Source organism: Aethalodelphis obliquidens, unplaced genomic scaffold (genome assembly GCF_003676395.1).
Source record: "Aethalodelphis obliquidens isolate GAN/ISIS:26980383/991018 unplaced genomic scaffold, ASM367639v1 scaffold40, whole genome shotgun sequence".
Lineage (NCBI taxonomy): Eukaryota > Metazoa > Chordata > Mammalia > Artiodactyla > Delphinidae > Aethalodelphis > Aethalodelphis obliquidens.
Window position 1 is genome coordinate 7,831,386 of NW_020837984.1, and position 16,208 is coordinate 7,847,593.

At 40.8% G+C, this 16,208-nt stretch overlaps 1 protein-coding gene across 2 annotated transcripts in view; it reads left to right on the plus strand.

Annotated features, from left to right (window-relative positions):
* Positions 1–16,208, plus strand: part of B3GNT2 (UDP-GlcNAc:betaGal beta-1,3-N-acetylglucosaminyltransferase 2) — a 172,037-nt gene that overhangs the window by 104,345 nt on the left and 51,484 nt on the right. For both annotated transcript variants that reach the window (XR_003438242.1, XR_003438243.1), the window contains exon 3: positions 551–701. The gene's annotated coding sequence lies outside the window, so the exon portion shown is untranslated. The remainder of the gene's footprint in view (positions 1–550; positions 702–16,208) is intronic.

Below are 16,208 nucleotides of genomic sequence, written 5' to 3' on the forward strand. Positions count from 1 at the left end.
TCTGTCTTTCTCTCTTTGACAATTCTGCTTCCTTGGGTTTTCTTAGGGCAGCAGTTGGGAGGGGTTTACCAGCATTTCAAACACATGGGCTCTGTGTTTGTAGGTAATAGGGCTCAGGGCAGGCCACCTCAAAATATTCCACTTTGGCATATTGGTTATTTAGAATTAAAGTTACTTGAGAAACAGCCTGTGCAAAGAGCACACTCTGACCTTCCTCTATCCCCTTGAAAGCAGAAAATAAATCTCTCATGTGAAAGGTATCCTCCTTGCACCAGGAGGTAGAGAGACATCCTTATTACAAGAGACAGGGAATTCAGGGCCAAGATGGCTTATAAACAAACTTTGCGTAGTTTCTTCACTAATTAGTACATAAACCTAAGTTTGTTTGTCTTGTCACTTCTTCACAGATTTATTGTTTCTTTATCTAGAAGGTATATAAACAGCCTGCTTTGGCTACTTCTTGGGTCCGATAGCTATGAGACCTCTGCATGTTCAAAATTGAATTTTTTTCCCCTCCTGTTAATCTGTTTTGTGTCAATTTAATTTTTAGATCAGCCAAAAGAACCAGGAGGGCTAGGGGGAAATTCTCCCCTCTCCGACAGTTTTGGTGTCGTTGGCTGGATACTGCTTGGCTACTGCTTGCTCCTGGGACTGTTGCAGATAAAGAGATCCTGGAACTTCTGAAGAAAACCTGGCAGAAGGTAAGAATTCTTACCACGTCAGCCTCCTGGATCTCTGACTCTGGGGGTCTGATGGAAGTGAAAGTAGTAAGAGTCCTTTTCTCTCCTTTTCTAAACTTAAATTAGCAGGAGAAAATATTTGTGGAATTAGTTCCTTGTGTACAGTGACCCTGGTAAAGATTTGGTACATGGGTACTCTTGGTTTAACTGATCCTTTTCCTCCCGGAGATGGTCACTGTTTTTCTTTGTCTCTGCTGTGTTGTGTGTTATAAGGAGAAAAAAAAGCCTTAGGGCAGAACACAGGCAGAGGCCTTATAAGCCTGCTGTTTGAGCGGACCTCAAAGACTGCTAAGTTCATGGTTCTCACCAGACTGGTGTCTGTTTAGACCAACCATGCTGCGGGTCCCTTATGTAAAAACCAGATGAGGTTTTTCCTTTTGTTTTGTTCTATGTTCTGAGAGCTTGGCTTTGTAACCAGTGAGAATATTCTGTCTGGTCTTTGCCATTCGGTCTGGGGTGCCCCTTGGTGGCCATTTGAATAGACTGGGGTTCCAAAACACGAACTCACAAGCAGCCGTGCTAGCATTCAGGGAACTTTGTATAAAGGGTCCCGATCCATAAGGGGCCTTTGTCTTCTCAACTTTCCTTGCTTTGTTAGTGCTGGAAAAGTCCCATTCCAGTAGTGCCTGCCTGGTGTCACAGACTAGTGGGTCTGTCACTGGAGGTGTCTCACATTCCTGTGAGAGACCAGAGACACCATTTTCACTACACCATCCTTACCCTGTGCAAAAAAGGCCTTTGCTTTCTTAGGCTATCTGGGAGTGAACTTTCTGGATCTTGTGAGGGTTGCATCTCTTGCAGTCTTTTGTGGAGGTCTCTTACGTTCTTGGTTAAGCTATAAAAAGGCTTGTCAGACTGAGTCGCTATTGAGATTAATAGATCCTACTCATCAATGACCAGGATGATGAACCTTTTTAAAGTGGAAAAGCTTCTATATTTGAAAAAAATTTGGTGGTGGGGAGAACTCCTATCTTAAACAATTGTCTTCTTTGTACCTATTTTAAAAAAGACCAAATTAAAAAGTGGATACAAAGAAATATAACACCTAGTTTAGGGACTTCCATAACAAGATGAAAGAATAGAAATTAAACGTAGAAAAAAATTGTCCCATTAAACATAAATTCCCCTTCTTAAAAATCTGACCCCATCTCCTCAGCAAATTCCCTTAAATCCCAAAACTCCTCCACCTTCCTCAGAAAATCCCTTAAACACTCAGCTGCTTGTTTTAACTTCCCTTTCCTTACAAGATTTACAGAGAGCACTCCAGCCTAATCTCTAGGCCCAGGGTTTACAAGTAACTCATATAAATGCTAAAAGCCAGGAAATAAATTTAGCAGAAGCGTCTGGAATGGACAGTAAGTCTCGTTTTGCTGGGCTCTATAATCAGGCTTTGCCAGCTTCAGGCCTTCCTATGCAACGTCCTTTGCAGATATATCCTAGATCTCCACCCAGAGAATTTATTTCTCCTGGGCCACGAAACATAGAGATCTTTTGATTTCCATTTAGTCGGAAAATTTCTCCATGGTATAAAAAAGGCAAACTCAAAATAGTGTGATTGAGTGGGCAAACCAACCTCTAAACATTATAATGGAAAAGTCTACCCAATTCTTTGAAGGTACCTTGCAGGAACACAGATGAAAAAAAGAGTTAAAATCAACAATTCTTAATTTACAACTTGACTCTTTACAAAAACAAAAGCATAACTCAAAAAGCAACTCAAAATCCACTCATACCTCGTCCTAATTGCCTTCAAATATTTGCAGATATTGTAAAATATATATATATTTATTTTTATTTTATATATATTAAAAAATACATATATATCTACTATATATATATGCCATATATATATATATATATATATATATAGCAGATATTCCATGACATTGGAAGTACAATTGTTTTGCACTTAAGAAAAGGAAAGAAATTTTTAAATAGTAAATGCTCTAAACTTCTGGTAATAGAAAAATAAACCCAAAATTCCTAGGAGAAAATTTACATTCTTTCTCTGGCTCTTAAAGTTGTAAATCTTATCATGTCTTTGAAAAGTAAATACAGCCCTCAATTGCCCGAGACTGAAGGAAAAAATAAAAGGAGGAAAGAGGTCTTTTAAAAATACAAACTGATAAAAGAGCTCTCTTGCCCAAACTCTAGACCACAGCCTCTTTAAGATTACTTCTCAAAGACAAATACAAATATTAAAAGTTATCTCCACAAATAGTAAAAAGCTTTAGCCATCTGACGGATAAACTCAACTTTTTCCAACTATTATTTATAAACTCACTAGAATATACTGTTGTTATCTGAATCAGTATACTTGATTCATGACTAAAATTTTAAAATGAAGATCTCTATTTGTTTGTTTGTTCTTGCGGTACGCGGGCCTCTCACGTTGCGGAGCACAGGCTCCAGACGCGAAGGCTCAGCGGCCATGGCTCACGGGCCTAACCGCTGCGGCATGTGGGATCTTCCCAGACCGGGGCATGAACCCGTGTCCCCTGCATTGGCAGGCGAACTCTCAACCACTGCGCCACCAGGAAAGCTCTCTCCGTTTGTTTTTATGTATGTCTATGTATGTGCGTTATAGGTATAGTATTTTTCTACTTTTGGATGGCATTGCCAAACTTAATTTGTAAAAGAGCTCTATTTAATTGGCTTAAAATATGTGCTTAGTAATTATTTCTAAGTCTCAGAAATATAATAGAAACTAACTCAAATATTTTTAAAATCTACATGATCTAGGATAATTTTCAGTAAGTAAAAGGTAGTTTAAGTTTGTTGGTTTAATTAATACAGGCATGTTGTTAGAGTAATCAGCATTAAGTATAATACTTTTAATTTACCTAGGTCAAATAAGACCATGTTATCTCTGTTACAAAATTTTTCAGCAAGAAAAATAACAACGTAATGATTACCTGTTTTAATGTATCATGAGATTTTCATGAGTATGATTGTTAAGAACAAATGAATTAAATAGATGTAAATGAGATGTTTCAGGTAAACTTTTTAGCCATGGCTGTTTTATGATAAGTCTACTTAGTTTCCCAAGTCTCTTTGGTAACTTCTACCCTTAGAATTTTGCTAAGTTAAATTAAATGATGGGAATTCACTGAATGTCTATATCATTTCCAAATAAGATAAAATACTGAAACATTAATTGCAAAACCAATCTAAGTTTACCTACTTTATTTTTTATTTATTTTTATTTTTGGCTGCATTGGGTCTTCATTGCTGTGTGCAGGCTTTTCTCTAATTGCAGTGAGCGGGAGCTACTCTTCCTTGTGGTGCACAGCCTTCTCATTGCTGTGGCTTCTCTTGTTGTGAAGCACAGGCTCTAGGCACGTGGGCTTCAATAGTTGTGGCACATGGGCTCAGTAGTTGTGGCTTGCAGGCTCTAGAGCACAGGCTCAGTAGTTGTGACGCACGGGCTTAGCTGCTCTGCAGCATGTGGGATCTTCCCAGAGCAGGGCTCGAACCCGTGTCCGCTGCATTGGCAGGTGGATTCTTAACCACTGTGCCACCAGGAAAGCCCAAAGTTTACCTACTTTTGACCTTTTATTTTGGAGGCTAAAGATACTTGAGTCTCTTAGTAAACATGTTTTGTGCCACATTGAAAAACTGAGCTATGAGGAAATGCATATTTTAAGAAATTATGAAATGTATTCATAAATTTGCCTAACTAAAGTATCTTGGTATAACAGACAATTCACAATTGCTTACTTCTTATTTTTCACTAGAAATTAAGGTTTTTAAGGATTGAGAATTCTAATTAGTACAGGCGTACCTCGGAGTTTGGTTCCAGACCACTGCAATAGAGCAAATATTGCAATAAAGTGAGTCACAAGAATTTTTTGGTTTCTCAGGGCATATAAAAGTTATAGTTACACTATACTGTAGTCTATTAGGTATGCAATAGCATTATGTCTAAAGAAAAAATGTATATACCTTAGTTAAAAATACTTTATTGCTAAAAAATGCTAACTATCATCTGAGCCTTCAGCAAGTTATAATCTTTTTACTGGTGGAGAGTCTTGCCTCAGTGTTGATGCTGCTGACTGATCAGGGAGGTGGCTGCTGAAGGCTGGGGTGCCTGTGGCAGTTTCTTAAAATAAGACAGCAATAAAGCTTGCCACATTGATGGACTCTTCTTTTCACAAACCATTTCTCTGTAGCACACAATGCTGTTTGATAGCATTTTACCCAGAGTAGAACTTCTTTCAAAATTGGAGTCGAACCTCTCAAACCCTGTCACTGTGTATGTAATTTTCTCAATCCTTTGTTGCCTTCAAGTGTTTGCAACATTTGCCTTCAAATGATTTCAACAATTTTCACAGCATCTTCACCAGGAGTAGATTCCATCTCAAGAAACCACTTTCTTTGCTATCCATAAGAAGCAACCCTTCAACTTTTAAAGTTCTATCATGAACTTACAGCAATTCAGTCGTGTCTGTAGGCTCCACTTCTAATTCTAGTTCTCCTGCTGTTTCCACCACATCTGTCCTTCCTTCCTCCACTGAAGTCTTGAACCCCCTCAAGAGTTGGAACAAACTTCTTCCAAACTCCTGTTAATGTTGATACTTTGGCTCTTCCCATGAATCATGAGTGTTTTTAATGACATCAAGAGTGGTGAATCCTTTTCAGAAGTTTTTCAGTTTACTTTGCCCAGATCCATCAGAGGAATTACTATCTATGGCAGCTATCATTTTATGAAGTGTATTACTTAAGTAATAAGACGTGAAAGTTGAAATGACTCCTTGATCCATGGGCTGCAGAATGGATGTTGTGTTAGCAGGCATGAAAACAACATTAAGCTCATTGTACATCTCCTTCAGAGCTCTTGGGTGACCAGGTACATTGCCAGGGTAGCATTTAAAAAGGAATTTCTTTTTCTGAGCAGTAGGTCTCAACAGTAGTCTTAAAATATTCAGTGAACTATGTGGTAAACAGATGTGCTGTTATCCAGGCTTTGTTGTTCCATTTATAGACCATAGGCAAAGTAGATTTAGCAGACTCTTTAAGGGCCCTAGGATTTTTTGAATGGTAAATGAGAATTGACTTCAAATTTAAAGTCACCAGCTGCATTAGCTCCTAACGAGAGGGTCAGCCTATCCTTTGAAGCTTTGAAGCAGGCGCTGGCTTCTCTCTAGCTATGAAAGTCCTAGATGGCACCTTCTTCCAATAGAGAGGTGTTTCATCTACATTGAAAATCTGTGGTTTACCTTCATTAATTATCTTTGCTAGATCTTCTGGATAACTTGCTGCAGCTTCCACATCATCACTTGCTCTTTCACCCTGCACTTTTATGTTATGGAGATGACTTCTTTCATTAAACCTCATGAACAACCTCTGCTAGCTTCAAACTTTTCTTCTGCATCTTTCTTGCTCCTTTCAGCCTTCACAGAATTGAAGAGAATTGGGGTTTTTCTCTGTATTAGGCTCTGGCTTAAGGGAACATTGTGGCTGGTATGATCTTTTATCCAGACCACTAAAACTTTCTCCATAGCAGCAATGAGGCTGATTATCTTTCTTATCATTCATGTGTTCACTGGAGTAGTACCGTTAATTTCCTTCAAAAACTTTTCTTTTGCATTCACAACTTGGCTAACTGGCACAAGAGGTCTCACTTTCAGCTTATCTTGGCTTTCAATATGCCTTCCTCACTAAGTTTAATCATTTCTAGCTTTTGATTTAAAGTGAGAGACTTGTGATTCTTCTTTTCCCTTGAACACTTAGAGGCCATTGTAGGGTTATTAATTGGCCTAATTTCAATATTGTTGTGTCTTGGAGAATAGGGAGGCCTGAGGAGAAGGAGAGAGATAGGGGAACAGCTGGTTAGTGGAGCAGTCAGAACACACGCCATATTTATCAACTAAGTTCATGTCTTATATGGGCATGGTTTGTGGTGCCCCAAAACAATTACAATAGTAACATCAAAGATTGCTGATCACAGATCATCATAAGAAATATTTATTAAATAAAAAAGTTTGAAATGTGAGAATCACCAAAATGTGACACAGAGACATGAAGTCATGAAGTGAGCAATTTCTGTTGGAAAAATGGCACTGATAGATTGGCTTGATGTGGAGTTGCCACAAACCTTCAATTTATAAAAAAATGCAATATCTGTGAAGTACAATAAAATGAGGTAGGCCTGTATATGTAATTAAAACTTCTAAAAATAATAAGGGAAACAACTCTATATGGAAGGAAAGTAGGATATGTGTTTTTGGTTAAAAAAAAAGGTATGAGGGATGGAGATACATTTTTGTTGAAGGAAAAGGAAGTAATTTTGTCCTAAAGTAAAGTTGATTATTTCTGAATGGGAAAGAGAACAACTGACAAACTAAAATAGGCATTAAAAGTTATAGAAGTTTTAGGAAGAATCAGTATTGTCAAAATGACTATATTACCCAAGGCAATCTACAGATTCAATGCAATCCCTATCAAATCACCAATGGCATTTTTTGCAGATCTAGAACAAAAAATTTTTTAAATGTGTATGGAAACACAAAAGACCCTGAATAGCCAAAGCAATCTTCAGAAAGAAAAACAGAGCTAGAGGAATCAGGCTCCCTGACTTCAGATTATACTATAAAGCTACAACAGTAATCAAAACAGTATGGTACTGGCACAAAGACAGACTTATAGATCAGTGGAACAGGATAGAAAGCCCAGAAATAAAGCCACACATCTGTGGTCAGTTAATCTATGACAAAGGAGGCAAGAATATACAATGGAGAAAAGACAGTCTCCTCAGTAAGTGGTTCTGGAGAAACTGGACAGCCACATGTAGAAGAATGAAATTGGAACATACTCTAACATTATACACAAAAAATAAACTGAAAATGGGTTAAAGACCTAAATGTAAGACCGGATACTATAAAATTCTTAGAGGAAAACATAGGCAGAACACTCTTTGACATAAACTGCAACAATATCTTTTTGAATCCACCTCCTAGAGTAATGAAAATAAAAACAAAAATAAACAAATGGGACCTAATTAAACTTAAAAGCTTTTGCACAGCAAAGGAAACCATAAACAAAACGAAAAGACAACTCACAGAATGGGAGAAAATATTTGCAAATGATGAGACCAACAACGGACTAATCTCCAAAATATACAAACAGCTCATGCAGCCAATATCAAAAAAAACAAACAAAGCAAAAACAACCCAATCAAAAAAATGGGCAGAAGATCTAAATAGACATTTATCCAAAGAAGACATACAGATGGCTAAAAAGCACATGAAAAGATGCTCAACATCGCTAATTATTAGAGAAATGCAAATCAAAACTACAAGGAGGTATCACCTCACACCGTTAGAATGGCCAGAGTGTGGAGAAAAGGGAACCCTCCTACAGTGTTGGTGGGAATGTAAATTGGTACAGCCCCTATGGAGAACAGTATAGAGCTTCCTTAAAAAGCTAAAAATAGGGCTTCCGTAGTGGCGCAGTGGTTGAGAGTCCACCTGCCGATGCAGGGGACACAGGTTCGTGCCCCGGTCCGGCAAGATCCCACATGCCACGGAGCGGCTGGGCCCGTGAGCCATGGCCACTGAGCCTGCGCGTCAGGAGCCTGTGCTCTGCAACGGGAGAGGCCACAACAGTGAGGGGCCTGCGTACCACAAAAAAAAAAAAAAAAAAGCTAAAAATAAAGCTACCATATGATTCAGCAATTCCACTCCTGGGCAAATATCCAGAGAAAACCATACTTCAAAAAGAAACATGCACCCCAATGTTCATTGCAGTACTGTGTAATAGCCACAACAGGGAAGCAACCTAAATGTCCATTGACAGAGGAATGGATAAAGAAGATGTGGTACATATATACAATGGAATATTACTCAGCCATAAAAAAGAATGAAATATGCTATTTGCAGCAACATGGATGGACCTAGAGATTATCATACTAAGTGAAGTAAATCAGATAGAGAAACACAAATACCATATGATATCATTATATGTGGAATCTAAAAAAATGATACAAATGAACTTATTTACAAAACAGAAACAGACTCACAGACTTAGAAAGCAAATTTATGGTTACAAAAGGGGAAAGGTGGCCACGGGGGGGGGGAGGGATAAATTAGGAGGTTGGGAATAACATATACACACTACTATATATAAAATAGGTAATCAACAAGGACCTACTGTATAGCACAGGGAACTCTACTCAATATTCTGTGATAACCTATATGGGAAAAGAATCTGAAAAAGAATATATATATACATATATATATATATGTAAACTATATATATGTAAAACTGAATCACTTTGCTGTACACCTGAAACTAACACAGCATTTTAAATCAACTATACTCCAATATAAAATTAAAACATTTTAAAAAGGTATAGAAGTTTTGTAAAAAAGGAATCTTGGGACTTCCCTGGTGGCGCAGTGGTTAAGAATCCGCCTGCCAATGCAGGGGACACGGGTTTGAGCCCTGGTCTGGGAAGATCCCACATGCCACGGAGCAACTAAGCCTGTGAGCCACAACTACTGAACCCGCAAGCCACAACTACTGAACCCGCAATCCACAACTACTGAAGCCCTTGCGCCTAGAGCCCATGCTCTGAAACAAGAGAAGCCACTGCAATGAGAAGCCCGCACACTGCAACGAAGAGTAGCCCACGTAGCTAGTAGCTCCCTCATGTCACGCGGCGTGGCCAAAAATAAATAAATACAGGCCATCTGGCTCCTTGCTCACACCCACCTCCAATTCCATTAGGGCATCCCACAGCCCCCGAACCCTTCAAAACCTATCCAGAATCCCATCGCTTCTCCCCACCTTGCTGCTTCCACCTTTGTGTAGGTGCCATCCCCTCTCTCTCTCATGGCAGCAACCTCTTCATTCTTCTCTGCTTCCACTTTTTTTTTAAAATAAATTTATCTATTTTTGGCTGCGTTGAGTCTTCATTGCAGTGTGCAGGCTTCTCATGGCAGTGGCTTCTCTTGTTGCAGAGCACAGGCTCTAGGCGCACGGGCTTCAGTAGTTGTGGCTCGCAGGCTTCAGTAGTTGTGGCTCGTGGGCTTAGAGCGCAGGCTCAGTAGTTGTGGAGCACCGGCTTAGTTGCTCCGCGGCATGTGGGATCTTCCCGGACCAGGGCTTGAACCCGTGTCCCCTGCATTGGCAGGCGGATTCTTAACCACTGCACCACCAGGGAAGCCCTCTGCTTCCACTCTTGCCCGCTTCGGTCTACTCTCCTCACAGCAGCTGCTGGAATCCTTTAAAAACCTAAGTCAGGTCGTGTTGTTCCTCAGCTCAAAACTCCCCCAGTGGCTTCTCACCCTATGCAGAGTAAAACCAAAGTCCTCACCAGGGGCTACAAGACCCTACATGATCTGCGTGTGGACGTGCACATGTACACACATACACACACACACACACACACACACCCAGTCTACCACTCTCCTCTCTCATCTCACCTCTGAGCCCTGCCCTCCACCACCCTGGCCTCCTTCAGGTTTCTAATCCTACCAAGCACACTCCCAAATCAGGGCCTTTGCGCTTGCTGTCTCCTTTAGCCTCAACTGCCCTTCCTCCTGGTAGCCACAGAGCTCCTTCCCTCACTTCCTTCCAGACTCTATCTCCCCACCCACCTTCATTATTCTTCATAGCACTTAACACCATCTGACATACTACCTATTTATTTGTTTATTTATGGTCTGTCTTTCCCCATTAAGATGTGAATTTCATAAGCAACAAACCTTGTCCTCTTCCCTGCTGTATCCCTAGTACTTAGAAGACTGCCAGGTACATAACTGATGCTTGGCAAATGTTTAGTAAATGAAAACATAAATCTCTCCAAGTCAATAGATGTAACAACCTTTTAACAGGTTGCCTAACATTTGCTAATATGGATGGACCATGATTGACTTAACCAGCCCCTATTAATGATGTTGTTTCTACTTTTTCTTACTTTAAACAATATTTGTGATAAACATTTTTGCATAGCTACTTTAATATGTTGGTTCTTTTATTTCTATAGGATGTTTTCCCTAAAGCTGGGTTGATGTATCAAGAGATAGGCATATTTTACATTTAATGGCCATTACCAAATTTTCCTAGTCACAGTTCACAGGCAAATCCTGAAACAAGGTCTCAATCATTTCCCCAAACTGAGGGCAGGGTAAGATTACCCTTAGGTCAGACAAGGAGGCCTCTGTCCTGGGCCCTTATACTTTAAATTTATTAAAGGCCACATGGGACTTTTTCTCGCTTGGGATCTTGCATTCAGCACTGGGCTGGCACAGTGTGACCTGCAACCCTGAACGTGGAAGCTCGTGATTAACACTGTCTCCACCTTTCCTCCTATTTTCCTTTTTTTTTTTTTTTTGAGGTACACGGGCCTCCCACTGTTGTGGCCTCTCCTGTTGCGGAGCACAGGCTCCGGACGCGCAGGCTCAGCGGCCATGGCTCACGGGCCCAGCTGCACCACGCGGCATGTGGGATCTTCCCAGACCAGGGCGCGAACCTGTGTCCCCTGCATCAGCAGGCAGACTCTCAACCACTGCGCCACCAGGGAAGCCCCCTCCTATTTTCTTGAAACAGAAAACAGCTGAGTCCAAATGCTGTGAAGCCTTGTGGGCTGACCCCCTGCTGACCTAGGAGACAGTCACTGCTTTGGAGGGAGAAAGAATTTATTGGGCTGATATTTGTAGATAAAATACTCCTTTGTTGCATCCCTCCTCTCAGAGAGCATGAGTTCAGCAGGTCCTGGCATAACGAAATATTATTTTTCAATAGTGCCAAGGGTCTATTTTCTTCTTTTTTTGGTCTAAGTTGTGATTCTGGAGGCAGTCACAAGTAAGCTGAATATTCACAACTGTTGTACATGGTGTCTATGTCAGTTATCTATTGCTGTGTAACAAACCACACTGAAACTTGGTGGATTAAAGCAACAGCAATTTATTTGCTCGCAATTCTGGGCTGGGAGCAGCTGGGCAATTTTTCTTCTGATCTCCATTGAGGTCACTTAGGCAGCTGCTCAGCTCAACTGGAACTGGTTGGTCCAGGATGGCTTTGTTCACATGTTTGGCAGTTATGCTGGCTGTTGACTGGGATACCTCAGTTCTCCAAATGGCCTTTCATCCTCTGGGCTAGAATGGGCTTTTTCACATAATGGTAGAAATGTTCCAAGAGAGCAAAAGCAAAAGCTTCTTAAGGCCTGGCCTTGGGAGTTGTACAGTGTTACTTCTGTCTCATTCTGTTGACCAAATGAAGCCTTAAGGAACACCCAGATCCAAGGTAGGAGGTAGCAGCGGTAATAAACTCTATCTCCTGATCTTATTGCAAAGGAGCTGGACGCAGGGAGGTGTGATGTGTTGGGTACCATTACGTAAAAATATACCATGGTGTCTGAGGAACATTTTGCCATATTAGAGGATTACATTTTTCTTACATTTGTATCCATGTAGTTGTAGTGGTAAGGTATTTGAAGTGTACTACAGATTCCTTGCTTTGTTTATTAAGTGCACATTAAAACCCCAGAATTGTGAAGTGTTTTTTTCATGATTTGAGAGTCTACTTTATTTGTTATGGCTTAGACAGAAATTGTAAAATACATTGTGAAAAATCACAATCACAGAATTCATTAAGTGGCAGCTGCTATTGTTCTTGTTAACAGCAGGAGGACCGAAGGTCACAGCAGTAGCAGTACAGCACTGGCATGGAAAAAAACAGGGTCTAACAGATTAAATGAGCAAAAACATATTTTTTAATACTTTTACTACTCAATCACATACATTTCAAGAGCATTTTCTCTTCTTCAAATCAATTTAAATGCTTTCTATGAGCAAGGCACTATACTGGACATCAAATAACAAGAGCAACAAGTAACCATAGCAGACAAGGCTTCTGTGCTTAATATACGCTGGGCCCTATGCTGAGCACTGTCCAGACGCTGTCTCACTTAATCCTCACAAAAATCCTATAAGACATTCTCGCTTATTGTACCAGTTTCTGGATGAGAAAACTAAAGCCTGGAGGGATTAAGTGCCTTAGCCAAGGTCCCACAACTAGTGGTAGAACTGGGACTTAAATCCATGTCTCTTTGACTCTGATTTTAGCCAGTATACCTTGTGTAGCACATTTTGATTGGACCCCATAACAAAAGCATGAGCAGGGCCAACATGGTCACTATATGAAGAACACAGCTCCAAAATGCAAGTATAAAACATTTAAAACAACATCCCGCACAGAATAATGAGTGCTCGATAAAAATTTGCTGTTATTGTTAAAAAAAAAAAATCTGTCAGACTAATCTCACAAAAAAGAAAGTCACTTGCATCTTTTATGCTCCTTGACTAAAAAATCAAAAATACACAAGTATCCTCCTCTGTATAACATTAGAGGAGGGGAAATTAAGGTCAAATTCATGTAAATTAACACAAGTTGTGGGGGGCAGGGGGGAGGTTTTTTTTTGTGTGTGTGTGTGTGTGTGTTTTAAATCTAAGGTCCCTTTCCTTAGAATTAACCAGTAGAACCCATATATTTATATTTTAACAGATTGATTGATTGATTTCAAAGAGTTACCAGTCTGACTGGTTTGGTAAGATGCAGAATATAGTTCAGGAACTTCTGAAGGACGAATAAAAAGTCCATCCAAAATGCCATCAATTTCGGCCTGTAGATTTGGCTCCACATTAGAATGAAGTTTAGATAAGAATTCGGCTGCACCAAGACCAACCAAATGCTGGACTGCTGGGGATACTTAACCAATCTGTTCGACAGACTCAGAGCCTCTTCTTTCATTGGAACAGACAGAAAATTGAACCATTCCAGCAAATGGAGAAAAAGTAGCCTCTCCTGAAACAGATCAGCACAGCAGATTAAGTTGTGCTCAGTCTTGCAGAAAATATTCTTGAGAGTGCGCTCCCTGATCTCGGCCAGCTGATGACCGAGTTTCCCGATGAGCCCCATCAGGCCTATCTCATCCTGCTCAATCAGCTGCCGCCGGAGAATTCCGAAGCTTTATTTATTTATTTATTTATTTATTTTGCAGTACACAGGCCTCTCACTGTTGCGGCCTCTCCCATTGCGGAGCACAGGCTCCGGACGCGCAGGCTCAGCGGCCATGGCTCACGGGCCCAGCCGCTCCACGGCACGTGGGATCCTCCCGGACCGGGGCACGAACCCGTGTCCCCTGCATCGGCAAGCGGACTCTCAACCACTGCGCCACCAGGGAAGCCCCGAAGTTTTATTTTTATAATAATATTTAATAAGATTTAATTGAAAAGTAAGGGACTTCCCTGGCAGTCCAGTGGTTAAGGCTTCGCCTTCCAATACAGAGGGTGTGGGTTTGATCCCTGGTCAGGGAGCTAAGATTCCCCCATGCCTCTGGGTCAAAAAACCAAAACATAAAACAGAAGCAATATTGAAAAGTAAAACAGGGCTTCCCTGGTGGCGCAGTGGTTGAGAGCCTGCCTGCCAGTGCAGGGGACACGGGTTCGAGCCCTGGTCTGGGAAGATCCCACATGCTGCAGAGCAACTGGGCCCGTGAGCCACAATTACTGAGCCTGCGCGTCTGGAGCCTGTGCTCCACAACAAGAGAGGCCGCGATAGTGAGAGGCCCGTGCAACGCGATGAAGAGTGGCCCCCACTTGCCGCAACTAGAGAAAGCCCTCGTACAGAAAAGAAGACCCAACACAGCAATCAATCAATCAATCAATCAATAAATAAATATAAAAAAAAAAGCAGGGGAAGAGGCATTGCCCCACATTTAAAAAAAAAAAAAAAGAAAGAAAAGTAAAACATAAATAAAAAATTCAGCTTTATTTAAATACTTTTGATTTTTAAATTTTATATTTATTAATTAAAGTTCTTGTGTTTTGCTTTGTAATATCAATAAGTTTGAATGTTTTAGAAGAACGACTTTATTTTGTAAACTCTTAGATCATTGGGAATGAGTACAAGTTGCATTGGGATTGGTTTAGAAAATATGACTGTGTAGCCCAGAAAAGAAAAAAGCCAGAAAAGGAAAGGTATTCAAAAAGATGATCTGCTTAAATTTTTAAAAACCAGAAACACTGAAAGTGCAATCTTCTGTTGAGTAGGTTTCTCATAGAATATGTGAGCAGAGAACTTCAGAAATTATCTAATGAACATTTAATTGCTGATTAAAAACTGAAAATGAGCAAGAAAAGTATTCTCATCAAATTCATGACTTGAACAGGTTCAATGAAATCCCTGCAACTTTATATTTTTTTACTAAATCAAGATTTAATTACAGATCCAAAGAATAAGAATGTACGTGGCCTTCATTTGCACTTGAGAGACTTAGGGGTGGTGAAAATGTGCCTGTCAGCCTCTCTCCAGCGTCTGTTTTCAGATTAGGCAGCAGAACAGTGCAGAGTCATTTCCAGAAGTCTGTGCTTGTCAGACTCTTCACGGGGGTGAGACCCCTGGGACACTCTGGGCCCCTGATGGGGCTGGAGAAAGAGCCACACAGACTCCTGCCAGAGCGACTCCATGGGGCCTGGGCCCTGATGCCCCTGTGGCTGATGCTCTTGCCCACTACTCTGCACCCCTGGAGTCACCTGGGCCTTTGCTCGCCCATCCCCCTGAGTAGGTACAGGTGTCACTTCTGGAAATGAAGGCAGCTGCTTTTCTGTTTCCACTTCCCTCCCAACACAGCCCAGAGCCCTCTTTACCTACAGGAACCACTGCAAAGTGACAGCCCCGTCAGATCTGTACATCTAGTAGCTGCCACAAGTCACTCAGTGTAGAATGGAAGGAAGTAGAACAGGTTCCTCATCCCTGGATTGAGGCAGTGGAGGCCCAGAGAGGGGAAGTGATTTCTTCAAGATCACACAGCTCCTCAGTAGCAGAACCAAGACTCTCAATGTCCAGTTCAGACTCTTTCGTTGTGAGAATCAGGACTACTGAGCTGTCTTCACATCTTGGTAGAAGCTTGTTGTTTTGGTTTTTCCCCCTTTTGTAAGACAGCCCTACTATCCTGGTAATTAGTAAATGTCCACAGGCTCAGGGATTGCGTGAATTTACGAATGAGATTATAAAAATCTTAAATAAAGATAATGACATTCTCCCTTTGCTAGGACCCGCTGCTTGCTGAGGCAGCCCCGCTTCCAGCCATCAAATCCTGTAGGAGACTTTTGTTTAGTCTGGGGTGTGAGTTATACTTTCAACTGCATGGATTTAGAACCAAAGTTAGGGAGTCATAAAAAGACCTCAGCATCCTTTTTGTTATGACATGTGAAAAGTAAATATCTAGACTCCCTGATTTTTGATAGCAGAAGTTTGGAAATAATTGTCCATCAGAAGAGGACTGATGAAATGGCTTATCCTACAAACACACAGCAGCCTACTACGGAGGCATAAAGAGAAAGAAATGACACGAGAGCTTTCCTTTTTACTTTGAAAGTCTTTGGCTAATTAATAATCTGCAAATAGAGTATCGTGAAAAGCCGGCTTCCCACTCTGTCTCCCAGCCATCAAGTTCTCTTT